Genomic DNA, 13,228 nt, shown 5'->3' on the forward strand with positions numbered 1-13,228 from the left:
AATGTGCTTAGAAAAAACAAGATGGTGACTAACCCCAGCCATAAAAATGGTATATAGTAAAAATTATCCTCCCCTCCTCTTCCCTCCCCATACCTCCAATCCCCTCCCTTCCCTCCCCTCCCCTCCCCTCCCCTCCCTTCCCTTCCCTCCCCTCCTCTCAAAATAATTGTGGTGTGCACATTTGTATGCAAAGACATGAATAAATTACAAGTGATGATTCAAAAACACGCACCATAAAGCGTAATAATATGCATAATATTCGAGGCCAGGGAAGTAAAGATACTGCGTGCTAGGTGGTGGGGGTGGGAGGAGGGAAGGCCAGGAGGGAGTGTATGGGGATAGAGGGATGGGAGGAGACCACCACCAGACACAAAGTGCCCCAGTGGAGTACAGGGACATGGAGGGAGGGTAAGGGGGGAAATACCCTCTCCCCAGATGACTGAGGGGGGGAGGATTTGGAGGGGATCCACATGGGAGGGGGAGAATGCACAAGGAGGGTGTGGGAGGGGTGGTGGTGGTAAGAACGGTGGGAGGTTGGGTAGTAGCAAGGTAATGGGGTAGAGGGATGTGGAGAGAGGGAGGTGGGGGGTACATCCCCCACTGCCTGGGTCCCCCCTCCGGTGTGTCCAACACTTAGTTCTGATTGGTTAGAAGCCATCTGCATCACAGCCAGGGTGGAGCCAGCTGCCACCAGTTTTTTGTGGATGTTGCATGATCGGCGTTGCTCGTCCTTTTAACTCCTAGGCACCGGTCCACGTCATATGAAGTGTTGGTAGAGGCCTATGGTCCACGTCATATGACATTTTAATTTTTCGCTGGCATTTTTTAACTTAATAGTGCACCATTTGGACTCAGAGTATTGTCCCAGCATGGCTGGTGCACGGCATAATGCTAGCTGGCCAGGGGAGGGGGCGGGGGTATGGGTGGGAGGGCAGCCCAGCAGTGAGGAGGGCTGTGGTGGAGGGTGGTGGTAGGCCAGCATAGGGAATGTGTGGCCTTGGAATCAGCTAATACTGGTTCAGGGTTGTGGTAAGGGTCAGGAGGGGTGGGGTGGTGTGAGGTGGTGGGGAGGGCTACTAGGAGGTTCTGAAGGGTGTGGGGGAGAGTGTATGGAGAGTATCATACTGTCAAAAGTTACTAAAAACAGTGAAATAATATGTAAATAGTGTGTAAATAAGTGAAAAAATAAACAAATTTGTTAGAAAACAAGTATCATGGAAAACATAAAATAAGCCAATCTTTATTAGTTACTTTCTTGTGTGTTTTTGCTATTTTACTTGTAATATTGTGTTCATACAACATTGTGAATTAGTGATAGAAACAAATACACACTCAACATTTATTTTGGCGTGAGGTAATCCATACCTCTTCCCTCCACTAATACCGCCAACACACCACCGCAACCTTGAACATGCTCAGCCCAGCTGCCACACACCTGCTCCCTCACACCACACCACCACCTCCAAATTGCCAACAGAGAATAAATACAGTAATCCCTCCAATATCAGACGTAATAGGGCCATAGGCAGGTCCGGATAGTGGTCCTGTCTGGATGTTGGGCCCCAGCTTATGAACTTGTACTGATGGACCCTAACTCAGAGAAACACCTATACATCTCCCTCTGGACATGCATAGCACCTATTTAAGACCCAAATCACACCAATAAGGCACATAAATGACTGAAATAAATGCAAAAGAACCATAAAATGAGGGTTCAGAGGTAGGTTCATACAATATTAAACATTCTGGTTACTGGCTCCTGGACTGGTACTTATGGACCCAAACCTAGCCTAACTCAGAAAAACACCTTCCTACTGCACATGCATAGCTCCTAACACCCTATTCACACCAATAAAGGACATTAAAGAGTGAAATGAGGTGTTTGAGGTAAGTATTGTATGGAAAAAAGTACAGTATGAAACATTCTGCCTACTTACAGCAAGTCCATGGCCATCTCGATGAATAGCCGCCTCCTCTCGGACTCTGAAAGTAAGAAGGATTTCCTGAAGGACTTCCAGTACACTGTTCATGAAGTCTTGCACTGAACTTAGTCAATCGAACTCAGAAGTCCGTTCTCTTCACAGTGCGCACTCTTGCCAACGGCCATACCACGTTGAGTACATCGCTTCCCGTCCGATCAGCGAAGTTAAGCAACGTTGGGTCTGGTTAGTACTTGGATGGGTGACTGCCTGGGAACACCAGATGCTGTTGGCATCCCTACGTGTCAAGTGGGGTTGGTGGAGGATTAGTGCCCCTCCTTGTAAAACAATTAACTCTAAGCCCTTGGCCACCCCGTCTGGGATACATGGCGTCTGGCAATGAATGAATGAATGAATGTAACTTACTAAGTGTTGCACTCAGCACTTTAACTTTTCCCACTCTTCTAACCATTTTCTAAAGCAAAAACAAACAAGTCTATTTACGTTAAATTTTGTTCCAAATTTGTCTTTTCACTCACAACTGTAAATCCTTAACACAACACACTTTTTTTCACTGCACAACACTGTAAATTCCCGTGTGGTCTAGTGGAGAAGTTCTTGCTGTTTAATCACTGTCAGAGTCCGAGAGTATCACTGGCAGGTGGCCTAAGGGTGCGTCGCTGGGTCGTGGTGATCGCATACCCACTGCAGACTACTCCGAAGATAGACGCAAACTCACGTCGAGCGGTGACTCCACTGTGGCTGATGTGCTGGGCTGTGGCTCGGAGCATGAGGGCCTGTCTTGGGGAGGCAACGGAGTGGAGCCAGGGCTGGGCACAGCTGGGGTCACAGGCCTGAAAAAACTGTCAATGGTTGATTGATGCAAGGAACGACGATTCTGACAACTGATGATGCGCTGCCTGAAAGCACGCACTTCCTCCACAAGTCCCAAAGACCCCATCTCCCTGTCACAGTCCAGGTGTTCCAGGCAGTCGAGAACGAACTCTAGGTGTTTCCGGAGTGTGCTCAGCTTGGGGATGGCTGGAGTAGTGTCATGCTGAGAGGAGTCAGCATCATCGTCGCCGTCCTCGTCAGAATCTTCAAGCTGGGTACTGACAACTGCAACTGTAGATGCAATCTCGATATCAGACAATGTCTGATACCCAGGATCGCCCTTGTCGTCATCTAACCACTCACGCACATCGTCCACATCAACATCGTCGCCATGCGTACGTAGCCGTGCATGGATGTCACCCACGTCAAACCCTAGAAAATCGTACTCCACATCCGTTCCGAGAAGCAGATGAGACCAACCATTTTCTAGAGTCTTGACAGGGACTTCCTTCCATGCACTGGCCCAGTTGTAGATTGCAGACGATGTTGTAGCGGTGAAGGTTTTCCAAAGTCTGCTGGCCTCGCGTGTCCCATCCCTCCCTGCGCTCGTCCTCGTCCTCGAGAACAACCATCACCTCGTCCAGGAACTTCCGTCGGTATAGGCACTTTGTTGCCACGATCACTCCTTGGTCCACTGGTTGAATGAGAGCAGTCGTATTAGGTGGCAGAAACCTGCACCTAATCCGGCCATTCTCAGCCACCAAGTCCTTGTCGCACGAGTGGGCAGGTGAATTGTCGAGGAGAAGGAGGGCCTTTACCTGGTCGTGCGGGATTCCCAGTGTCTTCGTCTGGTAATTGATGACCTTGACGAAGTGGCGGTGGAACCAGTCTTTGAAGATCTGGGCTGTAAACCATGCCTTCAAAGAATGGTACCAGACGACAGGAAGGACATCCATCACCCCACGAAGACACCGAGGCTGCTTTGCACGGCCAACAATAACGGGCTTAAGCCGGTGCATGCCGTTAGCATTGGCACAACACAAAGCAGATATCCATTGCTTGGAGTGCTTGCTGCCAGGTACACGCTTCTCCGTCTCCTCAGCTAGAGTGTTCGTTGGCAAAGAGCGATAGAATAAATCAGTTTCGTCAGCATTGTAGATTTGACTGAGATTGAGGCCCTCCCTGTCGATCAAGCCCTTCACCTTGTACCAAAACTTGTCGACTCCATCCTCGTTAGCGTCCAAAGCTTCGCCATGTGCTTTACGGTTGGTAAGGCCATGCCGTAACTTGAACGCAAAGAGCCAACCCTCGGATGCCTTGAAGTCTAGGGCGTCGTGAAGCATGACGAACTTCTCAGCAGCAGCCTTCAGCTCCATACCACGTACCATCACACCAGCAGCACGTTGCTGTCGATACCAAATCAACATGGAGCGGTCGATTTCAGCAAACTTGGGAGTAAACATCACCTTCCTCTCCACGTTGCGTTTGCTTCTTGACGAGAAGTCAGCAATGTACTGCATAAGTTTGTCTCTGGATCTCTTGATATCGAACAAAGTAGATCGGGCCAGGTTGAACTCGCGGAGGATGCGGGAAGAAGACCACCCCGCAACTACTTTCTCCAATATCTCCCATTTCTTCTCCAGAGTCAACACCACTCTCTTCCTCTTCTCAGGCGGCGGGGCAATCATCACACACGCTAATAAGAGGCTTGAGAGCAGCAGGAGTGCCTGCAACAGGTAAGGAACCACCACAAAAGCAAGCACGTGGGCAGCCATGCCAACGAGCGCGCACTCGTGGCGAGAGACAGGCGGAAAGTGGAGAGGATGCAGCGGTGCTCTATCAGACGTCGGAGGAATGACGCACCACAACAAAGCTGTCCCGCGCCGCGCGCAGCAAGTTCAAATTACGGGCGGGATTTTTTTTTTTTTTTTTGCGGTTTTCAGACCATTTTGGGAATATTGGATCCTGGGACGATTATGTCCGGTTAGTGGGGACGTTCGGATATTAGAGGGATTACTGCTATTTGTGATCGGTTTGTAATGAAAAAAAATATATTGTGGGGAAAATCGATTATCCTGAAAATAACCCAGTTCTGGGACATGGTAGGGAAACCCATGCCTGTAACCTAGGGGTTATGAAATTACGCAAAAAAAGTTCAATCGACAAGATCAGTACTTTAGAGGTTAATCAAATGCTGCTGCAGGGCTGTCCTACAGGTACAGTACAGTACAGTACACAAAGTACACCAAGTTGGGAGCCAGTGCCCACTTACGGTGGACATCACTTCATTGTGGCTGAACCATGGTCCTTACCACGGAGAGGCATTGGGAAATATGAAAGTCTGGTTTTCGGGTGGACGTTGCATCTGCTCTACCCTGAGTTCACAGCATCACCACACGTAGGCTTCTTGTCAGCACTAATAAAAAGGGTAAACTTGTGCAATGATGCTTTAATCCTTGAAAGTCTGACCACAAATAAATCGGTTCCATGTACTAAACTTATCAGCTTAGAAAACATATTACTGTACTGTTTCTTGAAATGGAAACAACTTCATGAAAGCCAACTATATTAACCGACCCAAATCAAATGAACCTCATCTAACCGATACTAACCAAACGAAACTCCAAGTTACTAAGCATAAGCAAGTAATAGGTTATAGTATTAGACGACCACTTCCTTTTCCCTGAAGAACTTACAGAGAAAGGCTTCTTTGTTTGGTACAGTCATTTAAACCCACTGACCGTGGCTGTATCATATATGATATTCGAGTCCAAATGGCTCCGACCGCGGCTGTATCATATATGACTTCCTGCTGTCAAAAATTCTGTCGTCAGATATGGAATGAAATAAATCAGCTAGCAACTCATGGCACCCTATAGAATATTGCTATACACAGATTATGCATTTTTACAAAGAGGAGTGCTCAGCTCAGTTGTCTACAAAATGCTGAAGGTACCGGTATGAAATCTACTCCACGCCGCCGCTAGTGGTAGCCCAAGCAAATATTGGATGAAATCTCTAGATGAGTGTAGTGATGATAGTGATACATTGTTAGATGATGACTGATGGTTCAGATGCTGATTTACACCTTATCTGATCGCAAGATTGACACTGACGATACAGTGCAACCATAACATATCGTGCACCTGGCACCACTGTACAGGGAATATTTATTACTTTTTTTTTTTTTTTTTTTTTTTTTTTTTTTTTACATACCACAGAACTCAGGATTTTTCTCTCCATCTTTAGACAATTTTTTTTTTCTAATTTTTTTTCTTCTAAATACCGTACTTCAAAACTGCCGCACACGGGATGTAAATGTAAACAAACACTGATGCAGCGAATGGGTTAAACCAGCCTGTGCCTCTTCCAAGACTAACAATGCAGTTGGGTTGGTAGGCTGTGGAGATGCTTTGAAGGTATGAAATTAAAGGAGGATTTGTGAAGCTGCCTACTGCTAGAGGCCACCACCATTATTAGCTTGTCTGCCCTGAGTACATGTTAAATTACCATGATTTTTCTCTGTTGATGTGAGACCGTGTGTGGCAAAATACCATCATACACTATTGAAGTATTAAGAAAGCTCCCTAACAAAAATATAATGGGGGAATACATTGCTCTCACTACTTTATTTCCCCAAAAATGAAGCCCGAATTTTGAAAACCTGGCACTTACACAATACTGGTAATTTCTAAAGTATCTGGACAACCATTACCAGAACCATTCATTATCCGTACGCTGTGATCTGGCTGTATTAAACCATTAATTGAACATAATTCCCAATTTCCGGATAAAATGCTTGTGTCCGGGCAGAAATTATGGCTGCACGAATATTTTCACACCCAGCCAAGCAGGAATAACCCAGTTGTGCCACCCTGTCTGGCTGGGTAGTTCAACCACTGACCACTAGAGAGACCCTCAGTTGTTCTTATTTCCTGCATGGCTCCCATACTGTAAACAGCTCCTCTCAGACAGTTGTTGTGGCAGCAAATGTTGTGGCTTTTGTGGCTGTTTCCTACCTGCTTCAGGCATTGCTATTCCTTGCATGCCTCTTCCTAATGTGTGTGATGATGGCCTCTTCACCAGTGAAAAGGAAGATGTAGTGATGACTCGGAAGTGGGAGGTCCTCAGTATGACTGATATGGGATGGCCAAATTGTGGGTGTTGACTTTGAATTTATTCTAGCTTTTTTTTTTCCCCCCCAAGTGTCCAACTCTGGGTATAGGCTTCACAGCCTACTCCCAAGGCCATACACCTCACTACATGATACCACTTCGGCGCTAACACCCACCATCCATATTGAATACATGTTAGAGCTGTCTCACACAGGACTGGTGCACTGGTATTGGGAGGGGTATTTTTATGACATGTTGGTGGGTCTTCTGGTAGATCAGTGAAGTCCGATTTCATGAAATTCAAATCAAACTGTTCCCTGCCCCAGAGGGAATTTGAACCTGGGTCCTGTAGGACTGAGTTTACCATGATCATATTCCATTCTACCATTATGTTTTGTGTGATCACTGCATTTTTCTTATGTAGCTATTTTTTTTCATGTTTCCATGTCACTGCATGGTATGACCCTGCAGTGGTGATTGCTTGTCTGTGGTTGATGGATCTGCTTGACCATGGCATTTGCTTGGCTGTGGTTTATAGGACTGCTTCACCAGACAGAGTAAACAACAAAAACTAGTGTTGTACAATGTATTGTAATGGCCTTTTAAACTGGCTTTCAAAGTTAGGTTATGTATGAAGGGGGGCCAGGGGAGAAGTCCATTATCCAGACAGAGCCATTACCCGATCATGCATTTGGCTCTATCACATCAGATAAACGAGGGTTTACTGTATATTTCTTTCCAGCGTTTTTAATGAAGCTGCTACAGAGCTGCCTTAATTCTTGCCTCCAAAAACATTCGATTTATACTGCAGTTTTAGCCAAGCACTTGTTTATGTCAGTCTCTCTCTCGGCAAAAATTTAATGATGTATTAAATTATTCTACATCAGCCATCCAAGCTCAAAGAGAGTCCCAGTTCCAAGAATTGATATGATTTATTCCCCTAGGAAAACACACTATCACCGCTTTCAAATAAGTCATGATCGAATCTTGGAACTGGGACTGTCTCTAAGCTCGGATGGCTGATGTAGAATAATTTAATATATCATCACTACATTTCTCCCAAAAGGGAGATTGACACAAACAAAACAAGTGCTTGGCTAAAACTACAGTATAAACCGAACATTTTAGCAGGCAAAAATTAACTCGGCTTTATAGCAGTTTCATTAAAAACAACAAAAAGAAATATATAAGTGCCCATCTTTAAAAATTTGGGCTTCATTTTTGGGGAAATAAAACAAGAGCAATATAATTTCCCCCGTTATATTTTTGTTACGAAACTTTTTCAATACAGTAATCCCTTATAGATGCGGACGTCCAAGACCCAGACACCCCAAGTCCTAGACATTTTGGGCTTGGGTCCAATAGTCCAAGTCTTGGATAATTCTCTAAGATATCCGGACATCTGGGACACTCCCCCCCCCCAAAAAGGGGGGGGGTTCATCCCTACTCTAAATTTGCCACGCAGTGACGAACAGCTGTGTTTTGGTGCATTGTTCTGGTGACGTCAGAGCGCCCCTGCATCCTCCCCATTTCCTGCCTACCTACCGTCGTGACTGCATGTTTGTCGCCATGGCAGCCCACATGCATGCTTTTGTGGTGGTGCCCTACCTGCTGCAGACCCTGCTGTTTCTTTGCTGCATCTTATTCGTGTGTGTGACAAAGGCCCCACAGCCCAAGAAGAGGAAACTGGTGGTTCTGACTCTGGAGAAGAAGAGGGAGATTCTGGACAAGGTAGAAGCGGGATGGTTGACGTCCCGCATCCTCCATGAATTCAACCTGGCCGGCTCTATCTTGTTCAACATCAAAAAATCCCTGGACAAACTCACCCAGAACACAGCAGACTCCCCATCGAAGACCACACGCAACGTGCAGAGGATGATTATCCCGCCCCGTCCAGTCGACGTATGGGTACATTGCAACGATTTGCATTTGCCAGTCCCGGCGACGTACCGGTACGTCATGCAATTGCAATGTGCATAATTTCAACAATTTTCAAATATCGTGCTTGATTTGTGGTACGTATCCTCACATGACCTTCCCCTACCTGCCACCAGGCGGGGACACTTGGCGACCCCGCGCGACCCGCGCTAACCCGCCACTCGTCCACTCACCTGGTAGCAACAGTCCTGCTCAGACATGGCTAAGAGAGGTCTCTCAGACGGCGAAATTCAAGCCGCCCTGGACGCCGTTACAGGCGACAGTGATTCCCCACTGAACGACGAGGTTGTTGATGAAGATTATGTGCAGCCAGAGGAGGAAGAAACCACCAGCAGTGACGAGGAAGTTCCGTCTCCCAGGAAGCAGCAGTACGTGACTTACCATGCTGCTAGAGAGGGGCAGCAGGCAAAGAAGGCACGTGCAACATCCTATGCCTATCCTCAACATGATTTGGAACCAGAATTCGAGGACGAGGACGATGACGGAGCCGTGGGACGTGCTGCCACGTGGTATGGACGTGAGGTCATCACTCATCGTGGCCCAGAACGCACACCACGTCGGACGAGCAGGTATGGGCCTAGCATTTTGTTTGGGGAGTTAGGAAGTGCCGTGGAGGGAGTGGGGAGTGAAAGGGAAAGTACAGGGAGGATTAGGGAAAGTGAGAGTGACGTGAGTGAGTCATTGCTCTCCCTACGTAGTGTGAGGTGGCGTAGTGTATCACATGGGCGAGTGCAGGTGCGTTCATTATCACGTGGGGTTGTGAGGGAGGGGGAAGGTGGGGAGGAACCACTCCCAAGCACGTCTTATGCTCCCCAATATCCCCTAACACGTGGTGGAGCTAGGGTGCGTGAGAAAGCACGTAGTGTTGTCATGGAGGGGGAAGGTGGGGAGGAACCACTCCCCAGCACGTCTTCTGCTCCCCAATATTCCCCTACTTCATCCCCACAGCCCCCTAATGTTCCTCAAGGCCGTAAGGGTAAGGGAAAGGGAAAGGGTAAAGGCAGAGGGAAGAGGAGTGACAGTGGGGAAGCCCTCCGCACTCCTTCTCCCCCTCCAAGATCTCCTCCCCACCCAGACGAAGGCGGTGATGGGGATGACGGGGACGAGGGATTTGTGGCGTGGAATTGGGAGGATGGGAGTGATTTTTCTCCCCTCATTCACCCCTTCACTGAGCAGGGGCACTCTGGCTGCATTGCTCCAGGAATTCACCTTAATTCCACCAGGTTGGATTTTTTCCACCTGTTTTTTAGTGAGGCATTTGTGGAGCAGACTGTATACCATACCAACCTGTTTGCAAGCACCCAGCACCTTGAGAGTGAAAGATTGGGAACAAGGAGTAGGCATTCTATCATCTATGATTACCCTGTCTCCCTTTTAGAAATGTTCTTAATTTTTGCCCTGGTCCTTTTGATGGGTATTATATGAAAGAACAGAATTCCTGCTTACTGGACTAGGGACCCTGTTATGTTTACCCCAATATTTCGTCAAGTGATGAGCCATAATCGGTTTCAACAAATTCTAAGTCGCCTCCATTTCTATGATGCTCATAATCCTGCAAATGCAAATAACACTGATAAAATGAGGCGAATTAGGTTGATCTTTGATCACCTGAGGCAAACCTTTTGTTCCTCATTCTATCCCTATAGAGACCTCGTCATAGACGAGAGTCTCGTGATGTGGAGAGGCAATATTTCATTTAGGCAGTATATACCCAGCAAAAGGCACAGTTTTGGGTTCAAGATCTTTGTTATGTGCGACTGTAGGACTGGATACGTGCAAGACATAGTCTTGTACACCGGTGCACAGACAGACATAATAGAAGATCGAAGTATTGGACTGTCGGGATCAGTGGTAAAGACGATGATAGAAGACTACCTTCATCGTGGTCACGTCCTCTACCTGGACAATTAGTACATTAGCCCTCTTCTCGCTCGTTATCTTCACACACATGAAACTGGAGTCTGTGGAACCGTGAAGGTGAACCGGCGTCACATGGCCAAGGTAGGGCGGAAACTTGCAAGGAATGAGGTTGTCTTCTTCAAAGCCAACAACATCCTCGCAAATGTGTGGAATCACAATAGAGAGGTAAGCCTATTGTCAACGGTTCACCGCCCCTTGATGCACCGTACTGATTCAGTTGATTACCGTAGCGAGAACAGGCGTCGTATTTGGAAACCTGAGTGTGTCATGGACTGTACATAAACATGCGCCTCGTGGACCAGTCAGACTCCATGATATCGACGGTAGAGTGTGCCAGGACCACGATGAAGTGGTATAAGAAACTGTTCTTTCACTTGCTAGACATCACTGCTCTGAATTGCCACCACCTTCACGCCATGACAACAGGAGTTCAGGAAACCTTTGAAGGGTTTGTGAGGGAGCTCACGAGAGAAATGTTTGCACGGTATGCTATAGAAAGGCCCCAACATCGCACCCGCACTGCCCCTATTGCACAAACTCCCCTGAGAATATCCGGCCACCATTTCCCCACTCCTATCCCTCCCCAGCCAAACAGACCTAGGCCCCAACGCAGTGTCACGTGTGCAGCAATTCCCGGGTGAGACACGACACAGAGGAAGGACACCCGCTATGAGTGTGTGGAGTGTGACGTAGGTCTCTGTATTCACCCATGTTTCAGCGAATATCACACTTAGATTCAATTCTGATATGGTGTGAATGCAACAGGACACTGAAACTATGAGGTAAATGCGACAGACAGACACTCAGTGAAATTATCAGTCATGTTGATCTCCAAATATTAGTATAAAGTGCATACGGGTATAACATAAGTGCAAAAAATGTATGTACAGTCGTTCTATTTCATGAAGGCAGTTTGGGTGGGGCCTCCTAAGACCTCACACTGCTAGCTTTGTTGCCACATCGCCACCACACACGTGCTTCTCTCTCTCTCTCTCTCTCTCTCTCATATTTATATTTATATTAACTACCTCTGTTTTTATTTTCTTTATTTTTTCTCTCGTTTTGAATTTTAATGGGCAAGCTTCCATGCCGGGAGACTGACAGAGTATGACTCGCACACACAAGGGCATCTCTCGTGTCACTCCACCTGACAACGTCGCAAAACCAACGCTGACAAATCTTACCGGATTTATACTATACTATATTTTTTTTTTTAATTACATCTATACAGAGTATTTAAAATTCATTATAAGTAGTTACAACCTTAAAATAGGAGAGTGGGAGCAAGAGGTGAGCAGGAGTAATTACACGCGTGTGGCGGCGGTGATGTGGCAACAGAGCTGTGGTGTGAGGTCTTAGGAGACCCCACCCAAACTATCTATCTATCTATCTATAGCCCGACGCCCTAATCCCGCAAAGGGTGGCCGCAGACAAAACGCCTCCAAGTCACTCTGTCACCCACCATTTGACTCCCCTCCCCCCAACTCACCCCCCCCTCCCTCATATACCTCTCAACTCCATCCCTCCACCTCATCCTCGGTCTACCCCTCCCTCTCCCTCCCTCCACCTCACCTACATACACCCTCTTAGTCAGTCTTTCATTCTCCATCCTCTCCACATGTCCAAACCACCTCAGTGTATTTCTCCTAATCTTTTCAACCACCCAAACTGCCTTCATAAAATAGAACGACTGTAAGTGTATAAATATGCTGTAAGTGGAAACATACATAGCGAGAGTTTTATGATGCGATATTCTGTCGCTCAGTGCAATAAATACGGCCCGATATTATATAATTATTATTATTGGAAATGCTTACGGGTATAATATAAGTTCAAATTATTGTAAGTGCTGAAATATATTCTAAATCAAATATTCATTGCGTGTGTATAGAGATGCGATATCCTGACGCTCAGTTGAATGAATAAGGCCCGTAATAGTGAAAATAGAAGTCAACAAGTGGTAAAGTGTGTAATATATGTGAAGAATTAGTATATAAGTGTGTGAGTATTATGTTGGTCGAAACATTCATTGCGAGGGTATTTTCATGCGATATTCTCACGCTCACTTGAATAAATAATGCCAGTAAGTACAGTGCAGTATAGGGGTGTAAACGTGTGTAATGTAAGTGGGAAATTATAATTGGAGTGAATAAATAAAGTAGATGATGAAACACAAGTGTTTGAGATCGTGGTTGCTACGTGAATATGCGCCAACATATCGCTAAATGCCCTCGTAATGAATGAAAATAATTGAAAACATTTACAGTGGTGGAGGAAAGGTTCTATGTAAAGGGAAAAATAATAGGAAAGTGATAAAACAATTGGGTATGTTGAAATACGAGTCATAGCGAGTGCGCTTACTAAGCTGATGTGCGCTAGACTTATGCTGCATGTCAACATAATGAATGAAAACATCTGAAAACACTTACAAACAGTTGTAATTGGTAAAATGTCACTGAAACAGAAGTATACAAGTAGAAAAAATGATAGGTTAACTCATAC

The 13,228-nt window shown here is 46.3% G+C and overlaps 1 protein-coding gene and 1 non-coding gene across 2 annotated transcripts in view; one reads left to right on the forward strand and one right to left on the reverse strand.

Annotated features, from left to right (window-relative positions):
• Positions 1–13,228, reverse strand: part of LOC145395738 (hematopoietic prostaglandin D synthase-like) — a 238,227-nt gene that overhangs the window by 101,426 nt on the left and 123,573 nt on the right. The gene's annotated exons all lie outside the window — the stretch shown is intronic.
• LOC145395958 (5S ribosomal RNA) lies at positions 2,096–2,214 on the forward strand. Its single transcript, XR_013896685.1, has one exon. It is a non-coding gene; the product is annotated as a 5S ribosomal RNA (ribosomal RNA).

The sequence above is a fragment of the Coenobita brevimanus genome, chromosome 33, assembly GCF_032717465.1.
Source record: "Coenobita brevimanus isolate Jiangsu-jjx chromosome 33, ASM3271746v2, whole genome shotgun sequence".
In the NCBI taxonomy this organism is placed as follows: domain Eukaryota; kingdom Metazoa; phylum Arthropoda; class Malacostraca; order Decapoda; family Coenobitidae; genus Coenobita; species Coenobita brevimanus.